Below are 21,124 nucleotides of genomic sequence, written 5' to 3'. Positions count from 1 at the left end.
AAATTCTGTTTCCATCAATGTCTAGTCAGGCGGTAAACGCGGTGGATGACATTTTACTGCATGGAGGAAGTTATTTAGCCTCAGGGGTGTTTTTAGAGGGTTCTGAAATGTTCAGAATGCACACAGTTTGTGGAAAGGGTTGCTACTAGCCAGCTTTGAATTTTATTTTCACATCAGTTATTCTGACTTTAATATTTTTCTTCTGCTTATAAAATGCATGCTCAGGTGAATATAAATCTAGAGATTGACTTGGCCAGTCTAAGATTCCCATTTTTTTATCCTTATGAAATGTTTAATTTAATTGGCTTTAAGCTTTTGTATATTCTCACGGATCATGGTGAAACTCCACCCAATATTTCTGGAGGTGTTGATGTCTACAGTACATAAACAGATAAAATGTTTCTTTAAACTTAAGAATTCATTTGGTTGCTGCCATTATTAGTTACACTATCAACAAAGATAATTGATCCAATTCCAGTCCCAGCCATGTATTCCCAAGCCATGACATTAATTTCACTAGGCTTCACAAATGAGCATCCTTTATAGCATCCATTGTTTGTCCACACACTTACAGCACCTTTCCACTATGTTTATCTTGGTCTTAACTATCCATTAATCATTCTAATAAAACTATCTGCACTCATGTGCAGCATTTCACATGTCAAATCTGCCTATTCTGTTCTTTATGCCGATGAGAGGTTTACGGCTTGAAGAGCAGGTTTTATAATTACTTTTGTCTCAAACTTTGCAAACTGAAGATTTTGATACTTTCACCCCTGACCTCAAGAAGTTGTTAGTAACAGTTGTTTTAGACAGCTCTGATAATTGTACTGTCATCAGCTGCAGATGGTTTTCTTGGAAACCCATTCTTGGCTGATTGTAAATTGTACAGTACCTGCAGTTTTTTTTCTTCTCTATATTCAAAACCATTGATTTTTGGAATGTCCAAATTCTATGCCATGGTTCTGATTTTTTTTTTAGTTTTTCATGTCTTTACCTTCATGATTGCCTGCTTTTCTTTATCATCAATTTATTTGTTTTTCATTTTGAATTGTTCTGTTTTTATTTCATTTTACAGTGATTAATAGTGAATATATTACATTTTAGATTGCAGTGCCTCAATAATTTGGGTGGGGTTAAACCAGGAAACTATTTTACACTCAGTACCGAAATGAGCACACGAGCTCACAGTCAGAAACTCATTTAGGGAGGAGTTCAGGAAATCCTTCTTTACACAATGAGCTGTTGGAACCTAAAACAGGTTTTGAAGCTAAGTAACTGAAGGAGAAGCTCTGTGCACCTTTAAACAAATGGCTGAACATTTAGTTTAACTTAACTACTAAACTACTAAATTAAACTTTTAAGCATAAGATTTAGAAAGTTGAGGTTTCATCTATTATAATTATATAAGGTAGGAAATGTATTGTTACAACAATACTGGCTGGCCAGCTCGCTCCATTCTCTCACAACCCTTTGTGTGAAGAATTACTATCTGTTCTGTTTTAGTTGCAATTCCCCATAGTTTTCATTCTTTCTGGCTCAAGGTTCACTATTAATACTGAAGACATTAAGTTGACTGATCAAGTCCCCTAGTCCCCTACTTATTTTTGTTCAATTATAAATTCTCTTTTAGCATAATGTCCAATATACTGTAGGACATCTAAGAATAGCCCTTTCAGATTTGTAACAATACATTTGCTAACTTATATAATTAAAATAGATGGAAGATCAGCTTTCTAAATCTAATGCTTAAACCTTTAATAACAGTGTAGAATTTCACTCAGTCTAAACTGATATAATATTCAATTTAACTTGTTGCTGCATGACAGTATTTGAGTTTGAAACAATATGATAATAGCCACGTTTCAAATAATTATTTCACTGTTACTGATTTACTGCCAAGTTACTTATTGTGAAAACATTGAATTGTAATCTCTTAAATGTTTATTAAATATGGAATTTTACCTTTGGTTTAAAGTAAGAAAAAGTTAATGGGAATCTCACACCACAGCACAGACTAAATCACAAATTCATCCCTACATGCCAGTTTCAAAATTCTGTACCACTATTGTTCTTTTTTGGCAGCTTTCGACGGGATGCATGTGGGAAGTTTCCGGAAGAAACATTCATTCAAAAGACCCCTTTTAAATTAGTTGTCACATGTACTTTTGTAAGCGCACCAGCCTCAGCCCAAAGAGACCACCAGTCCCATCACAGGAAAATACCAGTGACCTAGTACAGAAGATCTGAATAGCTTTAAGGACCTAATGTCACCATTCTTTTTAATGTTAAAAGAAGGTGGGTGGAAATATTCATTTAATATGCGCCATCTTCTCTGCTGCTATTTTGTTCCAGTGGTGCTCTATTCTGATTCAATGAAGTTTGTTTTTTAATAGTGGAATACAATATTTTTTAGCATTGCTTACTTCAAATCTAATGCTCAGCAAGAATAAGCATTAACTACAGAAATTCTTATCTATGTTAAATAATTGTATGAACTAGAGGGGAGCAGCTCAATAAAATGCTTAAGCGTTAGATAAAATTTGAGGCTTGTGAGTTGTTTGTATACTCTGGCACAGCTCCAGTGAAAGAGTATAGTGTAATGGTTATCACGTTCGCCTCACATGCAAAAGGTCCCCTGTTCATAACCAGGTGGAAACAAGCAAGCTTCGGGTGGAGTGATGGCACTGTGGCTAAGGATCTGTGTCTGTAGCTGCAAGGTTGTAGGTTTGAATCCTGTGGCTGGCAGAGGAATCCTTCTCCCTTGAGCCCCTGAACAAGGCCCTTAACCCAGCTGCTCCAGGTGTGTTGTATAAATGGCTGACCCAGTGCTCTGACCCCAAGCATCTCTCTCCCTGCCTGTATGTCTCATGGAGAGCAAGCTGTGTTATGTGAAAAGACAAATTCCTCATGTAAGAAGTTGCATATGGCTAATAAAGTGATCTTATCTAATTAACCAGGGTAAATCGCCAGAAAACACTCTTTGATCATCTGTGTTTACCTGTCTCCTGAAATGATACCGTTTCACAGTTTGTGAATAAGGTGAATTATAGATTTTATGACCACCACTAGCTTAAACAATTTTGTTAATAAAAAACAAATTCTCTTTATAAACACAAGCAAAGACAGATGAAATACTGAATAATTCACTCCCGTACTTTTCTGTACACTCTAGTGTTTTCTAAATGAGTAAGGAAAGTTTAACTCCAAGTGCTTAACACTTTGTACTTAGATTGCTAAATGCATAACAGTGATCCCCATATCATTATGATTTTTGCCATTGTCTAATATAGTTTGTACTGACTTTGGTCCTGTCTTAAAAGACTAACAGTGTATTCATTTTATTTTTTTTTGCTTAATTAAAAAAAAACCATCTGTATGCAGGAAAGGTGGCCCAGTGGTTAGCCACTGCAGCACTGAGGCCCTAGGACTAGTTACAGACTTGGGGTGCTATCTGTCACGATGACTAACCCCTCCTCTTAAGGGCACTCCAGCCCTTCCTTGTTCTGCCCCATTGTCTGCACCTGTTCCCTATTCCCGCTCCCCCTTAAAAGCCAGACGTGGACCTCACTCCTGGTTCCTCATTGATTTACGCATCGTGAGAGCCCGGGGTCCTGCTCCGTCTGGCTCCGTTATGGTTTTAACTTTGTGTTCCTGATCCCCTGCTCCGCCGGTCCCGACCCGGCTCATGGTTTTAATCCCTGGATGGATCTCCTGGCTTTGGACTCTTCTCTCCCGTTTGGATTCCCCGTTTGGATTTTGGCTTTGTTTGTTCTCCCGGACTCACTTCCCCAGGACACCAGCTCACCTTGGACATGCTCCCCTGTATCCTGACCCTTTCCTGCATGGCTATTTTTCCCCTTGTTCTGGATCGTGTCATCCGCATAGGACCAAGAAAGAACCCGATCGTGACACTGTGTGGAGTTTCTGACTCTTTGTGTGGGTTTCCTACAGGTGGTCTAGTTTCCTCCCAAAGTCAAACTTTTTGGTTTTTAGTCACTTGGCTTCTGGGAAACTTGACCCTGGCGAGAGTGTGAGTGTGTGCCCTGTGATGGACAAAAGTCGTGACATGCCCCCGTTGCTCCTGGATAAAGTGAATAGAAAATTCAGTGGATGGAATCGTGAATGTACATTTTTACAGAAATAAAAAAGACAAACAAAAAGTTGGCTGTTGAGAAATCCTTTGCAAATCTTGCAGTATTTATTTTTTCTTCCTATCTGCTGTTCTGTATTAAAATAATTATGAGCAGATCAATCAAATTTATTTATTTGTAATTCTGCATTTCACAGTCCTGGTTCTTAGTTTCACAACAGCCGAGTGCTCTGTCAGTTCTAAATGATCTAATCATTTATTTAATTAGACTGTAAAAGTTCTTTAGCCCCCATATATATTTAAAAAAAATGGAAACCAATTCAACACAACTACAATTATGTATATATCTCGTGTACAGTGTCACAACATTTTCAGAGTTTTACAAGAGAACAACATCTGAGACCCAAACATTATTTAATTCCTTTTAGCCTCTAAATCTAAACAAAAAAAGCTTTCAAACTTTAGAAATAGGTCAAAAGGTTCATTATTTTTTGTTCAAGTCATTTGCTTTTTCTCATTTCCCCCACTATCCAAAGATACTTTTTAAAGTTTTGAATAAAGATGTAATGCAGATCTTAACTGTATATATATCATGTAGTTGTCCCATAATTTATTTGTTTTGGTAGGAAAAAAATCAAGCTGAATATCAGAATTTAAAAATAAAAAGTCATATTTTACAGGCACATTTAACATTTAACATTGTGCTGTCATTCCCCCCCTCCCCCCGAATAATTAGCTGGAAAAGACCAGACTGTGCATTGGACAGTATGGGGCAGTATGGGACAGTGATGGTCCCTCATATACTTCTGGGCCAACCCAGGGGTATTTGTAATTACTGCTACACAGCATGTTATTGCTACGTTCCCCAGGGGCCTTTTAAATGCTACAAAAGTGCCATGCTCCACTTAGAGGGCCAAAGAAGATGACTGGCTAGGTGACGGAATGAAAAGAGAAAGCAGAAGGTTCTGAAGGACAGCAGATCAGGGAATATGTTCAGGCTATTATTTTCTGTTATCTGATTTCCCTCTGCACTGCAAATAAATGCTCAGTCCAGGAGGCCAAGCAAAGTGACGAGAGTTAGGGAGGGACAGCTGAAGAAGTTAAGTGCTTTGTTTTCTGTTATCTGATTTTTTTTTACCTACAGTATATTGCCATCCCTATGTGTGTCTATCGCTTGAACTTGGTTACTGTAAAGAGGACAGCAGTCACCTTTCTTGGAGGTGTTGAACCTGATAGAAACTGAGACTTAACGTACTATTAGGTTTATTATATAGCACACTTTAATATTGTCATTTGAATCCACTTAGCTTCTCCCTAAATATACACAAATTCTAAAACAGTTCTATACAAAAAGAATTACATACTGCAAAAGAAAGCAACACTACATGGACTAGAATAGATTTTTTATTTTTCTGAAATATAATAATTTCAGATAACCATAGGTTCTGAGGCTAAGAAATTGGATGAAGGTACTAACAAAGAAGTACAATCTTGATGAGGGTGCCAATGTAAATTTTGGTCACTATTTTCATGTAGCTTTTTTGCTTCAAGAAGCAGATCTTTAAGAAGAGAGACTGTTTTTTAGCTCTGTTCACAGGACACTGAATCGTTCTTTATATGAATTCCAAAGCAGAAAACTAAGCTGATTGTTTCATCCTCACATTTTTGTAGAACACAAAACATATTATTAATTAGAGTTTTCCTTGAATTTTCTCAAGATGGATTGGCAGACACTGCCACCTCAGACCTCTAAGATCTGATTCTGCACTTTTAGCTGTCTTGATAAAAAGCTTAAGGTTGTATCAGTAAAATATGAAACATTATCATCCTTTCATCACTTAGTTTACTTTTTCCATAATGTTTATATGACCACTTTTCATTTTCTCATTTTACTAATCTTTATTTTATATAGCACGTTTCATGATCTCAAAGAAGGGATTCTAGTCCTTTGCAGGGCACTCACAGCCACAGAAACTCTCACACCAGGGCCAAGTTTCCAGGAAGGCAATCAACCTACCAGCTACCAGAATGTCTTTTGACTGCAGTTGCAAACTGGAGCAACTGATGGAAACCAATGTGAATAATAGGAGAACATACAAACTCCATGCAGTTAGCTCCCCAGGTCCAGAATTGTAACAGCAGAACAGCAAGCACAGTTTGTTATGGCAGCTGAGAGAAGACCAGAATCCAATAAGCACAAACAACATATACAGTAGGTGTATACAGCTGTATACAGAGATAACAGCTCACTGATGCCTTAAGGAACCAAATCATTATAAAGGTTCAGGATAAGTTCATAACCATTTTAATCTTGCCTTGACTGCAATTGTTGTTCTTGGTTGCAGCTTGCTGACTGAAACCTATGAGGCTATCAAGGGCCAATGTACAGTTTTCCTGGGCTGATTTAGTGCAGCTGTTTTCTGTCATCCCTGAGGGCTTATATATAAAAAGACTGTGGCAGAAACAGCTCTACTGTAGGCCTGTTGTTGGAGACCATAAAATGGTGAAGTGGGAGCAAAAGTGATGAAATTCTAAAAGTAAAGCTTGCAGAGTAAAAGAAATAAAAAAAATTCAAATTGTGTTTTGGTCAGTCAGCGAAGGGATTAACCCAACGACTAGTAGACAGGACTTGCAGAGTAAGAAAAAAAGACTACTGGGAGTTAAGATTTTGTTTTTCCTGTTTTATTTATTTACTAATCTAATCTTGGATTTTGGTAAAAGTTCAGTCATTGTCAAAAAATCCGCAAGACTTCTTCGTTTACTACAGGACAAGTGAAAGAATGCTCCTGTGGTGATATCTATCCACAAGGAGTCACATTATGCGTGTAGTTTAAGTTAAGCGGCTGAGTTCTGATCATTGCCACATCTTAATAGCACATTTGAATACACCAGCACCCAGTGCATTACAACAATAAAAAAGCATGCACTAGTTTTTTTGCATTACATTTGGATAGATGTGTATGAATATGTGTCCCAGAATGGTAATCCCTAAATTCTGAAACTATTGTAGTGCTTTCGGGTTCACGTGCGTATGCGCCCTCGCCACTCCCGCCTCAGGTCAGCCCTCTACCGCTGGGGCTCAAACCCAGGCCTCTGGCGTCACTCAACAGGGAACCAATTAAAGGAAGATCTCCCCTTTTCTCTTGCTTCTCACAGGAAACGGCAGTGACGTCACCGTGTTGGCAAGCTGGCTCACACAACCTGTAATGTCGGCTGTATGCGTTACACCATGTTGTCTTTGTGCCGAATATCTAATCATTTTAAAGGGTGCTAGGACCGTTCCTCCCATCCCTTTATAATGATTAGTATACCCACAGACCAGACAAGTCAGTTAATTTTGATTAAGTGTCACCCTGTCTACCCAACATCCAGAGCCCATGATATAAAAATCTCTCCAAGGGGCACTCATTACAGACCAGCACAAACACCTCATGGACCCCAGTCACCACAACAAATATTCCAAAAGAATGAGGTCCAGCAAGTAGTTCTGTCCTCCATATAGTTCCTTTGGTGGTACTTAGGCATCTTATTCAGTCCTGGGTGTTTTGAACAAAGTGTCCTTAGTTTTGGGTAGAGGAGGGAGAGAGATGATGGTGCATCATCTTTCTGATGGTCCTTTGCACTTAGTCCTTGGTATTCTAGTTAAGTTCTCTTCTGGGTCCAACAGCAGCAATCACTCTCGACATCCTTTCTTCTCCAAAGTCCTGAGTGCTCTGGCTAGAGTTTTTTTTAAGCCCTTTTAACTATGTCCTTTTTGGCTGGCTAATCCCACTCAGTAGGGGTTTGCCATTGTCTCAGTCAGGGGCAGGTGTGTCCAGTTGATTACAGGAGGAAGCTTGGTGAAATCATATGGGTCGTTAGAGAACTGTCAGTATGCAGATTTCCAGGTTTTTGTGGGGCCCCATCACTCTTTGCTTCCTTTCCTGTCCCACTCTGCTCAAGGCCTGGTCCAAACCAGTTCAGCAAACATCGTGTTCCTCCATGTTTGTTAATTGCCCCCAGCCCAACTGTTTGCGTTTGAGGACTTTCATTATGGGGGAAAACAAACACTCAGAAAAATAACAAATGCATCAATGCTTACACAGTCACTGGCCCCTACAAACTCAGCCAAAAAACATGTCTTAAACCATTGAAAACTCTATTTCAGGTGAATGTTTAATTAAAAAAAAAAACAATGAAGATATATAAAAAACTGAATTACTTAATTTTAAAGATAGCTCTTATTTTACATTCTGCCAGTATTTGTCAAGTTATTAATTAATTCCTGCTAAGGATCTCCTAGTTTTAAATTGCAGATTATCTTTTTGTGTCTTCTTTTCTTGAACCCCATTTATGTAAATACTTTTCCATCCTTGATCTGGCCTCCTTACTGTATGAACTAAAACACTTTTAAAGACGGTGACAGAATTACTGTGAGCAGGGGAAAACTCATGCCTGATTCTCGTTCAGGATCTAAATCATACTGGCAGACTAAACTTATCTGGCACACAAATGGACCCTGCAATGCCTCTGGAAAATGACCAGATTTGTGGGGACTTATACAAACAACCTCAATTTTCTTATTAATGTACTATTTTCTGAGCTGATTAACCATGTAAGTGTCAGTGTCCATTAAAGTTCCAGCTCTCAAAATACACTTAAATAATAAACAAAGGTAAGCTTTATTAATGCCCAATATATATATTTATTGCCTAAGGGCAGAAAATTGTTCCTGGAAGTTGTCAGCAATATTTACTTGTGTACATTAGGTCAAATATATGCACAGAGATGTTGCAATTATTGGCATAAAATGGGATTTGCTGTCTACTCAGGAAACAGCCGTCTGAATACTATTCCAGGTGACGGCTATACACTTGGTACAGACTATCCTCACCATATGTGCATCCATTAGATTTTTCATTTCCTCTTCTTAAGGCTTTTGGCTTCATCTCTTTTTTACTTGGCTCGTGCACTTCACAAGAAACTTACTTTCATGCCTGTAACATTCAACATGTCCTTTACAGATTCAATAAAATTACCACTTTCCCAGATTAACACATCTGACTGATCCCTTTACGCATGATCTAATAAGAGCAAAGGGTGCCTTCTCAGAAAAGATTTTTCCTTGTGTTGTTTAAAAAAGCGATGATAGAATACAGCATTACATGGTGACAAGACATTAAAAAATGATTACAAAATGAGAACAGGATGTTCTGCTTATCAGACTTGCCGGTAAGTAGCTCTAGAAGCCAGGGGGCCTGTCGACAATCCTGTAAACTAGAAACTCTGTTGAAGTAACAAAAATAAAAACCATGGATAGATACGATGAAACATCAAAGATCCAAAGTACTCAGACAGCTTTTCAGAGCAATAAGTGATTTATATTAACGTTAGGAGAAATGACTTTAAACGGCCAATGATCAATAAATACCAGTATCATGAAGTGGATGCTGACTGTATGGAGAAAAAGAAGGCTGTGTGATCAGCCTGCACCTGCTGTCCTGGAAGAGATGGAAACGAATGACAGATGTCTAGAGCAAGTGGATACTTCCCAGCTTTGACAGTTGGAGTGATCACTGTACGATCACTGAGTGAATGTGGAAAAAAGATCACTTTTAATTACAGTTGTATTTTGCATTGTTTCTTTTGCACTGTTTAATATGCTCTGGGGTGCTATTAAAATGCTTGCTATTCTCAGAACCTGCTACAGCAACAATGCTAAAACTATTTCTAGATATTTGGTTAATGTTAAATATAAATTTTTCTCTCTTAGTGCCTTTTAATGCTAGAAATATCCGTTAATGGTACAAGGCTAGATTTTTATTCGTCGGTCTATCTGCTAATTATTTAACCCAATTCACCCTTAAATCTCCTGCAGACTATGCTTCAGATTCATACTAATTCATACTAATAATGATCCTTTACTATTGTATTTTTCAGGCTCTAAAGCAAGATCTATAATATATTAAAATGTATGGCAAAGAAACAATTGTTCCACATTAGAATTTTGATGTGTAACCAGAGACCCAATTGATCATAGTGAAGCATTTTGTTAAATAAAAAGTACTGTGCTTTAGAAGAAAAGTTTAAAATATAATTTGCATGACACACTAACAGTGTTAGAGCAACCTTCGTGGTTCAAATGTCATTGCCCAGTAGTGTGTGCTTACTGTTTGTTTAGAAAGCCTGTAGAATGTGTCACAACCCTGTCTTCTGAGATTCTGCACCTCTAGGCTGATTGAGTATTATACAGTAAAAGCAACTGGGAGGAAAGGGTCTGTGTCTAGGCTCTAGCTCAGGGTGTGCAAGGTCGTTTACAGGACTGTGGGCGTTAGGGAGGATTAAGAAAATCCAGTTAAGGCTGTACTGTGGGACATCACAGGTTCTGGACAGGCAGTCTGTGTGGTAATTCGCCAGGTTGAACTGCACTGAAGTGTGCTTCAGAGGAACAGGGCTGGCTTGCTAGACTAAATGTTTGGCACTAGAGGAATAGGGCATTATTTGGCAAGATGGCAGCATATCTTCCTGTGGTTAAGGGAGAGCCGACTAAATTGCGCAGAGAAATTATTCCAAGTACTTTATATGTCTTATCATCACAATGCTGACAGGCTTGGAGAGAACAGAGATGGCAAAGAGATGTCAAAGAGGATCAGCCAGGAAAGTAAGTGATTAGTGAAGGTCTGGTGCTTGAGTGAAGTGAAGAGGGAGAATTGGGTGACACGGAGGTAATCAAATTGAATACTCCAGTGCCTGGTGAATAATAAGGAGTGAAAAGTTCTTGAGAAGATCTAGTGAGTGCAATGAGCACATGTGTAAGGAGACCAAGGGAAGACCATCATAAAAGTAAAATGTCTGTACAGACAAGTGGGGGCCAATGTAGGGGGGCTAGATTCCCGGAAGGGGTCTGAGAGAACAGAAAAGACCACTAAAAATGAAAAACCTAAAGTGGCACTCTAAAGTAGCATGTTCAAGGAGTGTGTGCCAGTCTGCCACACAGGGGGTTTCAGATATTCTGTTCTGAAAATAAAATGAAATATTCTTTTCTGCAACTGATTTTAATAGAGAGTGAGGGATGAGCAAAACATGTTTTTCTGTTTGCTGAAGCTATTAAGCAGTATTTATGAAACACAGCAATAAAAATTGTTTGGTAGGGGTAATTGAAGGCAGGAAGTTTCTGTAAATTGAATAATGTTTATACAGTATGTTCCAATTATTATTTGGAGTGTTATCAAGTAGGTAGCTGCGTCAGCATGCGTAAGCTGCAAAGGAACAAGTAAAGGTTTATTCCATGCTGAAAAGAGGAGAAAGGAAACACACCGTTTCCACTGTGGAGCCATCTTTGGGTGTGTCACGGATAATACCGACTCAGTGTGGTGAGTTTGAAAGTTTGTTATCAGGCAATAGACAATCATGGTCGCAGTCAACAGAGTGAGCAAGTTCCATAAGCACTGCTGGTGATTGGTTGTGACTTCATCTGTAGTGTCCTTCCCCACCCTACAGGTTCTTCATTGATTGGTCATCTTTTGATGATTGTGTTCAGTGTTCTCCAGCTAGGGTCCCTCTTTAGATGGTTCCCCCGCTTGATGTGGCTTCACAACTGGAGGTATCAAGATAAACCCAATTTGTGACATCCTGGTTCATGTTAGAGTCAGGACTGTTGCTGATCAGAGAGGCCCTCTTGAGATGTGGTCCTAAAGCCTTTTAGTTATGCTAAGGTGACCGTCTGTTCAAAACTACAGGATGATTATAAAAAAATCTTTTGAAGTCTAAACTTTAAGCCTTGCCATTACAACTTTTTGCCATGTGGCATTTATGAAAGTAATTTGGATTTCTGCAATGAAATCAAACTATTCTGAGAGAAAGGAATACCCTCATTATTATAACCATAATTTTGAGGTGGGATGCTAAAATGTACCTCACAGCAGGTGAGGATGTGAGTGAGCCAGCTGGGTCAAAAGACATCTTCTCATTTCTAATGTTTATTCTGTTCTTCTGCCTTTTAACATCTTAAGCATCACAAGCGGCTGTACCACCCACTGGTGTTCCCACAGTTCTGTGCATTCAGTATATGAAGGTTACCTAAAACTAATGGAAATTCCTATCTAACAAACAGCCATGGTTAAAAGGAAACAAAAGGCCAAAAAGCTGTCTTGCTTGAATTAAAGAGTTATGTTTTCCTGTATTGGTAATTTAAGAATTAATTGCCAATGGTTATTATTTTCCAGTTGAGAAGCCTGGTTAATCTCTTGAGATCAAAATGTGTGCAACATGTGTGCCACTAATAATACATAGCTAATTTATTTTTGTCCTTACCTCTGTGCAAAATCAGAACCAAATGTGATTTTGTTTGCTAAAACACAGGGGCTGATTAGTAAGTGACTACCTAATAGATACTTCTTAAAGGTTAAGGGGATAAACAAAAAGCAATCTTCATGTAGCTTTACTGGCTGAGCTTTGTGCTGCTAAAGAAAATGGTTTAAATTATTATAATTATGAACGAGCAATGTTTATGTCAGGATCTGATGTATGTATTGGATTAGTTTTTATATAATTTTCATACTATGGAGGAAAAATATCTTGTTTTTAAGAGCAGTGTCCTAATGATTTCCATTATGCATTCCCAAAGACATTATAAATGTCTGAACAGCTGTTTTTTTACAAAAGACACTTTACACATCTCACTAGCAGTGATGAAAAGATTGTCATTAATATCTTGGGGAAAACTTCAAGGAAATGAGCAAATCACATAGATTAGTAATCACACATGTCTAAGAAATGAGTCCAAACTTTCCAGAACTGTGCAGCTTGTTTGTATTAAAAAAGGAAGAGGACATTGGATAAATCCTGAACAGAGGATGTAAGGTAAATCCCAAACAGGCCAACTGTAGCTTAAAAAGGGGTGACTTCTGCACTTAAACAAATCATGCTATTACATAAATACATTTTGAGACAATGTTCTCTAAAAAGGACTAACGTGTTCCTAAATATTATGGATCCATAATGCTGAGTTCCTCAGTGTTAGATACCAATCAACCAAGATTGATATAGGGCTGCCAGCTGTATTACATTTAAAAGACATTCTATTTTTTTCATAAAAATATATGGTTCATATTTCAACAAGTCAAAAAAGTACATTTAAATGCATGTAAATGTTATTTTTATTTCTGCAATGATTCTCACTTTAATTGCACAACAGCTTCTGATGTGGTATTACAACAAATGTTGTTTTTGCCGTACTCACCTTGGCTGCTGCTCTGCAGGAAAAGCTTGCTGTGCCATGGCACAGAATCCCGAGCTCAGCTCCTCTGAGTCGCACCTCAGTAGTGCGACATTACAGTTTTGCTGTGGACTGACTTCACTGCAGTATTAAGATCCAAAAAGGACAAACTCCTCTCTTTCAACGAAAAATAAATGCGATTTTAAGAACTACTCTAATGCCAAAGCAAAAAAAAACAAAATAAAACAAAAAGGCTGTGTTACTATAAACATCAGTAAGGAGAATCAGCTGTCCATGGGGGAGGGAATGGAAGAAATATACAGAAAATGTCCAAAATGTAAATGTAAGTTTGAAACCCTGTATTGATACATCTCTTCTGTACAACAGCCCATATTGCAAATCAGTACACCTCACATATTTCCGAAACAGAGTTTGAATCTCCCATGAGCTTTTCAGTATTTGAATATATTGTCCCTGTACACAAAATCTATGCATACTGCTTTGTTCAGACCTTTGCATAGTTTTCACATTTTGTTCTTATAATCTTGACACTTGGAAGTAGCAATTAATATGTTTTATAAAAAGCAGACTAAACCATACATTCAAAGAAAAAAAACAGAAAGAAGTAAAAATATATTAAGAAAATGTCCCATAATGTCCCTTTGCTTTGGCAAACCTATATAAATTCAGGTGCAAAAATGTACTTTAACAAGCCACACAATTAATTGAGTGGCCTCTGTGCAATAATAGTGGGTCACATGATTTCAGAATAAATACATCAACAATTTCTCTATAAGGTTCCTCAAGCAAAGATTGGAAAGAAGAACCAAACCAAATCAGAGAGAGTTTAAGTTGTATTAGGGCACAGATTAACAGAAGAGTATAAATACTTTTTTAAAAAAACCTTCATATCTTTTGAGGATGGTGAAGTCGACATGCCTAGATCCGGCTTGTCCTCCAAGCTCAGGAACTGGGCAAAGATGAAACTCTGAGATGGAAGAAAATGTGCATCAGTCAGTAATATCCCTGTCACTGCATAAAGGAAGTTTGCATGGAACTGAAAAAACATCCCAAATTTCACATGGTGTTTGGAGCAAAGCATGTTAGTGATGACAAATAAGGGGTTTGTAAAATGCAAAGAGTTGCATCAGCAATGTCAAACATGGTAGTGGCAGCTTTATGTTAAAGTTCATTTTCTAATCATTAGGGACTTGCAAGCGTCACAAGACTGATGGAAACATACTGTAGATGGATTAAAACAGTGGCCCTTCTTAGAGAAAAACCTGCCTCAGACCTAAAACTGGAACTACAAATGTATCTTTCAGAAGGACAAATCTCCAAAATGTAAAGCTGAAGCTACATTGGAGTGTCTTAAGAATTCAAAAGTGAATGCCCTGGAGTGGCCTCAAGTCAAAGTCCTGACTTGAGTCATAATGAGAAAACTGCTCTCCACAAGTGATTCCCAAGCAAGCTGACAGAGCTTGAGCAAATCTACCAAGAAGAATGAGAAAACATTGCACAAAGCCATTGTGTTAAATTGGTAGATATCTGAAAAGCCTTGTAACTACTGCCAAGGTGCTTTCACAAAATATAATATCAATATAAATAGTATATAATATAAATATAATAAAACCATGATCAAAATTGCATTAAGCCAGTGTGCAAAGTTGATAGACTTTGAGACTTACTCCAAAATACTTTTTATTGAGGTCACTGGTGTGAGTATTTATGCAATTAATGCATTTCAGTTTATTCTGTTTAGTTTTTGACAATCCCTGTAAATTATTTCACCCTTAAATGTATTTGATAAAATTCATGTTTTGAATAAGATATTACTTTTGAAAAATGTGTGAACAATTTCAAATGTAGTTCTAAGTTTTCCAGAACATTGTGACATGAAGTTTGATGTTGCAGTGCGATGTTTGAAAGAGCTGTTATAGTAACTGGTGCCAAACAGGGCTTTAATATATCATTTCTGACTTTTGCTGTAAATTACTTAAAATTGATTAATTCCATCTAAGATATTAATAAAGGGTAATATAGTCTATTTTTTGCTAGTAGCTAAATTGACTCAAGAGTCTTATTCAACTGCCTCTGGGAAGAAGCCAGGAAATCGGCTTCGAAACATTGCTGGTAGCTTGTTCCATACTCACAACCCGTTGCACTAAGAAATACATATATTAAGCATCAATGCCTTTTAAATTGTCTGATAGGAGCTCTTTAATTTGCTTTTTTTATTTAGGGTAATTATAATTATTTTTAGTAGTTCAGGTGGGTAGCTACTGTACGTCAGCATGCACAGGCTGCAAAGGTACAAGTAATAGGTTTATTCCATGCTGAAAAGAGAAGACAATAAACACAACATTTTGACTGTGGGGCCTTCTTCAGGTGTTAGAAAGACAGGACAGACATCAAAGATTAAATAGCATAGTAGAACAAAAACTGGGAGTGAAGACGGGAGCATGGGGGAGGCTGAGAGGCCACTCAGGTGGTGCGAAGTGGGGAAAGGTGAAAAGCGGTGTGAAGTCGAAATCATGTGAATAGAGAAGAATACACGAAAACAAGTCTGTCATTGAGAGAAGGGGGAAAGTGTGAACCAAGTTTCAGTGTAATTTCTGTTTCTGATGTCTTTCTGCTATGGGAGTTAAGAACCCCTTCTTTGAGAACGCAGACGGAGAGATCAGTGTGATCATGACCATCAGAGGTGAAACGAGAAATTTCACAGCCCTAACATGTTCTCTTAAGTCTTCTTCCAGTTTCCTCAACGTAGATAGCTGGGCATTTGCTGTAAGCGATACAGTAAATGAGGTTGTTGGAGTACAAGAGGTCACCTGGGTGATCGAGAATTGTCCTGAGGGACCTTGAATGGAGTTAGATATATACCTGCAGATGATGCAGTGAGCTCTGTTGCAGGTGAAAGTACCTAGTGTGTATTATTGTTGAGGGCGGTCAAGGGAGCTATGAACAAAAAGGTTAAGCAGATGAGGTGGTCGGCAATATGAAATGATGGGGCGGTCAGAAAAGAGGGCCCCAGTGGAGGGATTTGCCTTTTCCTAGGATGGATAAGTTGTCGTTAATGGTCCTGGGGATAGAAAGGGTGGAAGGGTGTTAGGGTGGAAGGGAAGCACCAAAGGAATGCAGTTGTGAGACCGGGAGTTCCTGAACGAGTTGATGGACAGGAAGCTGTTTTTGGCTCGGATGAGGCTCCTGTCAATAACATGGGTGGGGTATCCTCTGTTGATGAAAAAGGAGTGCATTTTGAGTGCTTGGTTCTGGAAATCCATGTCATCACTGCAGAGTCTTTGTAACCGAAGGAACTGTGAAAAAGGGAGAGAGTTTTTAGTTTGTTTGGGGTGAAATGAGCTGTACAGGAGATATCTGTGTGAATCAGTGGATTTGTAATAGACTGAAGTAGAGAGTCAGGGATGGTTAATGGATAGATTTATTTCTAGAAATCGTAGAGTAGTGGATGATATGTTAACCGTATATTTGAGGGAAGGGTGGAAGTTGGTGAAGTGATGCGGGAAGTGCTCTAAGTGGTCATTAGAGCATGTGGCAGCTCCTGCGCAGTCATCAATGTATCGCTTGCAGAGAAAAGGTTTATTGAATGAGAAGGCACTGCGTGTGAGTACCGATTCTGCAAGACGTACAAGGGTGGGAGTGGGTGGATCAAGCACTATGCGTTTGTCCAGCGTGTGCTTGTGGGCTATAAGACCATCATTGTGGGGAATGACGGTGTAGAGAGATGTGATTTTCATTGTAAAAATGTAGCATTCTGGACCCTGAAACTGGAAATTGTTAAAAAGTTGGAGGGCACGGTTAGTGTCCTTGATATATGAAGGGAACCTTTCAAACAGCGGTCTCTTCAGGCTGTCGGGAAAGGTCAAGATGTGAGTAGTCAGACAGTTGCATGCTGAAACGACGGGGAGTCCAAGTTTGTCAGGTTTGTGGATTTTTGGGGGGGGGGTAAAATTGGGATACCTGGGGATGTTCAATTATGAGCCAATTCTTCTCTTGGGGGAGTTTCTTGGTGTTGATAAGAAGAGAGATGGTGGATACCACTTCCTTATGGTAGTCAGTGGTAGGATCCTGTTGGAGAGGACGGTAAGCAGAAGTGTTAGTTAGTTGTCTAGAGGCTTCATTAATATACAGGTCTTTTCACCACACCACAACAGCGCCCCCTTTGTCTGCTGGTTTAATGACAATATCATCTCTATTGTAGAGAGATTGGAGCGCCTGAGTTTCTCCATTGTTGAGGTTAGACCTGTGTTTCCTGGGTGTAGAAAGGGTCTTGAGAGCTTGATTGATGCATTGGTTAATGAAGTAATCGACTGGTGGAAAACGGCCGGAGGGAGGAGTTCAACAGCTCTGTTTGGGACTGATATTGTTAATAGCATCAATCACCGGGTTATTTTATTTTGAATAAAATAATTATTTTTATATATACTCGGCCAATTATGTTTTTCACCTCTTAACTTATGAACCACTCACAGAAAATGAGGAAGTGTGGGCGGATAATTTTGAATCGTCCACCTTCAAATCATTAATAGAAAATTGTAAACAATGGCATGTAAATTATTGTGTTATGCCGTGTAGCAGCTACCAGCCATATCACCCTGCAACTCACAACTGGCATCCCACTGAAGCTCAGCAGGTGTGAGCCTGGTCAGTACTCAGATGGGAGACCTTCTGGGAAAAACAGGTTGCTGGTGAAGTGGTGTTAGTGGGACCAGTAGTGGGCCCTCAACTTGTGGTCTGCCTTAAAGGCCCAGTATAGTGATGGGGACACTATACTGTAAAAAGGTGCTGTTTTTCGGATGAGAAGTAAAACCAAGGCCCTGACTCTCTGTGTTCATCAAAACTCCCAGGGCATTTCTCAAAAAGAGTAGGGGTGTTACCCCAGTGTCCTGGACAAATTTCCCATTGGCCTTTACCAAACATGGCCTCCTAATAATTCCTATTATGAACTGGCTTTATCACTCTGTGCTCTTCGTCACTGACAGCTGATGTGTATCAAGCGTACTATGCACACTATGGCTGCCGTCACATCATCTAGGTGGATGCTGCACATTGGTGTTGGTGGAGGGGAGTCCCCATCATCAGTGCAGTGTCTAGAAAAGCACTATATAAGTATAAGGAATTATATTTGAGCTGTCTGTAAAGCAAATATCCATCTGGGTCAATAAAGGAAGTAAACACAGTATATAAAATGTTACTTACAAATGTACTTACATTTATATTGTACATATACAGTACGAACATATATAGTACCAGTCAAAAGTTTGAGTACACCTGCTTTTCATGATTAACCATGCTTTGAACTCTATAAACTTGTCTATAAACCCTGAATATTTAATTTCATCATATGTGTACATATAATCTTAAGTGAACTGCATTGAAAATATTATTTTTTCATTTTCAATAAAATGAACACCCAAAGCAAGCAGATTTCAGTCTGATGCCCAGGTTAGTCAGAAATGTGTTTAACATGGTGTTAGAACACTAAAAGAAGTTTAAAATTGTCTTTCTTAGATGTTCTCACAGTTAACTAGCATGTTACCTCATTTAACTTTTGTCACCAATTATTGGTAAACAGGTGAGGGTCCACAATTACTATAAATATAGGAAGCATGGGCAAAAGTTTGTAATTCCTGAATGAACATAGTAAAATTTGCTCAGCAAGCAAGGAAAAAAGACAGTCTGTAATTACTTTAAGAAAAGAAGGTCAATCTTTAAGATAAATTGCAAGAACTTTGCAAGTGTCAGTAACTGCTGTGGCCAAGACTATCAAACGATATGAAGAAACTGGCACTCATGAGGACCGAAAAAGGTCAGGCAGGTCAAAGGTGACCTCAGAACCAGAGAATACGTTCATTAGAGTCACAGGTCTGAGAAACCGGTGACTAACTGCCCATGAAATAGAAGCTGAGCTCAATGCAACTAGACGTACAGATGTTTCAACATTAACTGTTCAGAGGAGGTTCCGTGAAGCTGGCTCAAAAGTCCAGTTTCTGTGTTTTTTTTGGCCCAGGCAAGTCTCTTCCTCTTATTCTGCCCTCTTAACAATGGTTTCTTTGCAGCAATTCTTCCCGGTAGGCCAGCATCAAGCAACCTCCTCTGAACAGTTGATGTTGAAATATCCGTACTTCTAGTTGCTTTGGGTGTTCATTTTATTGAAAATTAAAAATTAACATGTTCAATGCAGTTTACTGAATTAAGTAAATAAGTACACATCTCATGTCATTAAATATTAAGTGTTTATAGACATGTTTATACACTTTAAAGCACAGATAATCATGAAAAACCTGGTTTCAAGGAGGTGTTCTCAAACTTTTGACTGGAACTGTACTTATATATGCAAAATGGTACTTACAAATGTCATCAATATTAACACAATGACAATTGATACTATTCTGAGAGAAAGCTGCACACACATTTACTGCAGCATATACTAAGAGTGTCATGCCCACCTCTGAGGAAACTCTCCCAGCATCTCTCACACAAAAATAAACACAATCACAGACATTAACACCCTGTAAGCCTGTATTGTTTTCTGTAATTAGTATCAGACAACTATACAAAACATTACCCATATACATACTCAGTGTAATTCATAAATAAACCTGAGTATAAAGTCTTACAAAATGAGTCTTAAGATTCTCTTAAATAACCGTATCTTCTTTTCTTAAATGTGCTTGCATCACTATTCTGGTGGTAATAGCTGTTAATAGCCCTTGCAGATACTCTGAATGAGCCTCTATTGTACAGGTACCCCCAATACTGTCTTAGTGATGAAGTCAGCAGAGTATGCTGCTGATTCTCGCAAAAAACTCCTCATGGAAACAAGTAAAAGATGCTTTAGAAGAGGCTGGCAAGCCCAGTTAATTATCCCTACAACACAGTAAATTTACCTTAGTCAATAATGCAATTCATGTTTATCCATGATAAATAATCAAGGCAGAATACAAAAATACAAAGCCATCTTAACAAGCCTGTGTACCACATTGATATACGACTAACGGCCAGTATGTTAATGGTTTACTCACTAGAAAGATATCATTTGTTTTTGGAGTTAGTCAAATAGTTTTTAAGCAACAGGAGTTAGTGTTATACACGATGTAACAACAATAAAAAAGAGTCTAGTATCCATCTTGGTTTCCTCAGTTACCCATTTTCACATCTTTTCACCCAGTTGGTATAATGATGATTAAAACAAGTTAAGGAGGACAAACCTTCATCTCTCTCTTCCACAAATATATAAAATATCACAATTCATGCTTACTCGCATGTGCTTTTCTTTTTCACATCCCTCCCTCCACTCCATCTTTCCCTTCCAGAAGCTCATCCTTCATTAAAGTGGGGTGTCACATGGCCATCTTGTAATAATGAGGCATTTGTCTTTTTAATACAGATGTCTAAGATTGTTTCATTTTCTTCAGATCAATGTATCCTGCAAATAAACAAAACTCTAAACAATGACACAAAAATTAAACGCCCTTCTTGCTGGAGTTCTGTCTTCACTTTAAGAAGTCTCTTTTCTTTATCTGCCTTAATTCCTAGTCTCAAAAACCACACTGCCAGATAACACAGTACTTTGCTTTGGTTCACTTTGGTTCGGTTCATCTGCTCCAATTTCTTTTCCAAAACACGTCATTCTCTCTGCCGTTCTTTCTCCAAGTAGACAGCCTTGCTCTGCTTTTCAAGATTTAAAAACCATCTGGGCCTGATTACTCCAGACTGATGCACTCAATTATTGTTCTGCCAGTATCCATTTTGGCTCTGTGATTTCTCCTGATTCATACTAGAGCCAAAATGGCTGTTTTCTACGGTAGCCT

The 21,124-nt window shown here is 38.4% G+C and overlaps 1 long non-coding RNA gene across 1 annotated transcript; it reads right to left on the bottom strand.

The window, feature by feature from the left end:
• Positions 1–4,169: 4,169 nt before the first annotated feature.
• On the bottom strand, positions 4,170–13,355 carry LOC138223126 (uncharacterized). The gene is made up of 2 exons (XR_011181634.1): positions 13,314–13,355; positions 4,170–11,669 (listed from the first exon to the last, which is right to left on the bottom strand). It is a non-coding gene; the product is annotated as an uncharacterized lncRNA (long non-coding RNA).
• Positions 13,356–21,124: the final 7,769 nt, after the last annotated feature.

The sequence above is a fragment of the Lepisosteus oculatus genome, chromosome 2 (genome assembly GCF_040954835.1).
Source record: "Lepisosteus oculatus isolate fLepOcu1 chromosome 2, fLepOcu1.hap2, whole genome shotgun sequence".
Taxonomy (NCBI): domain Eukaryota; kingdom Metazoa; phylum Chordata; class Actinopteri; order Semionotiformes; family Lepisosteidae; genus Lepisosteus; species Lepisosteus oculatus.
The sequence above is the reverse complement of the archived record's forward strand: the minus strand, read 5'-3'. Positions and strand labels throughout refer to the sequence as shown.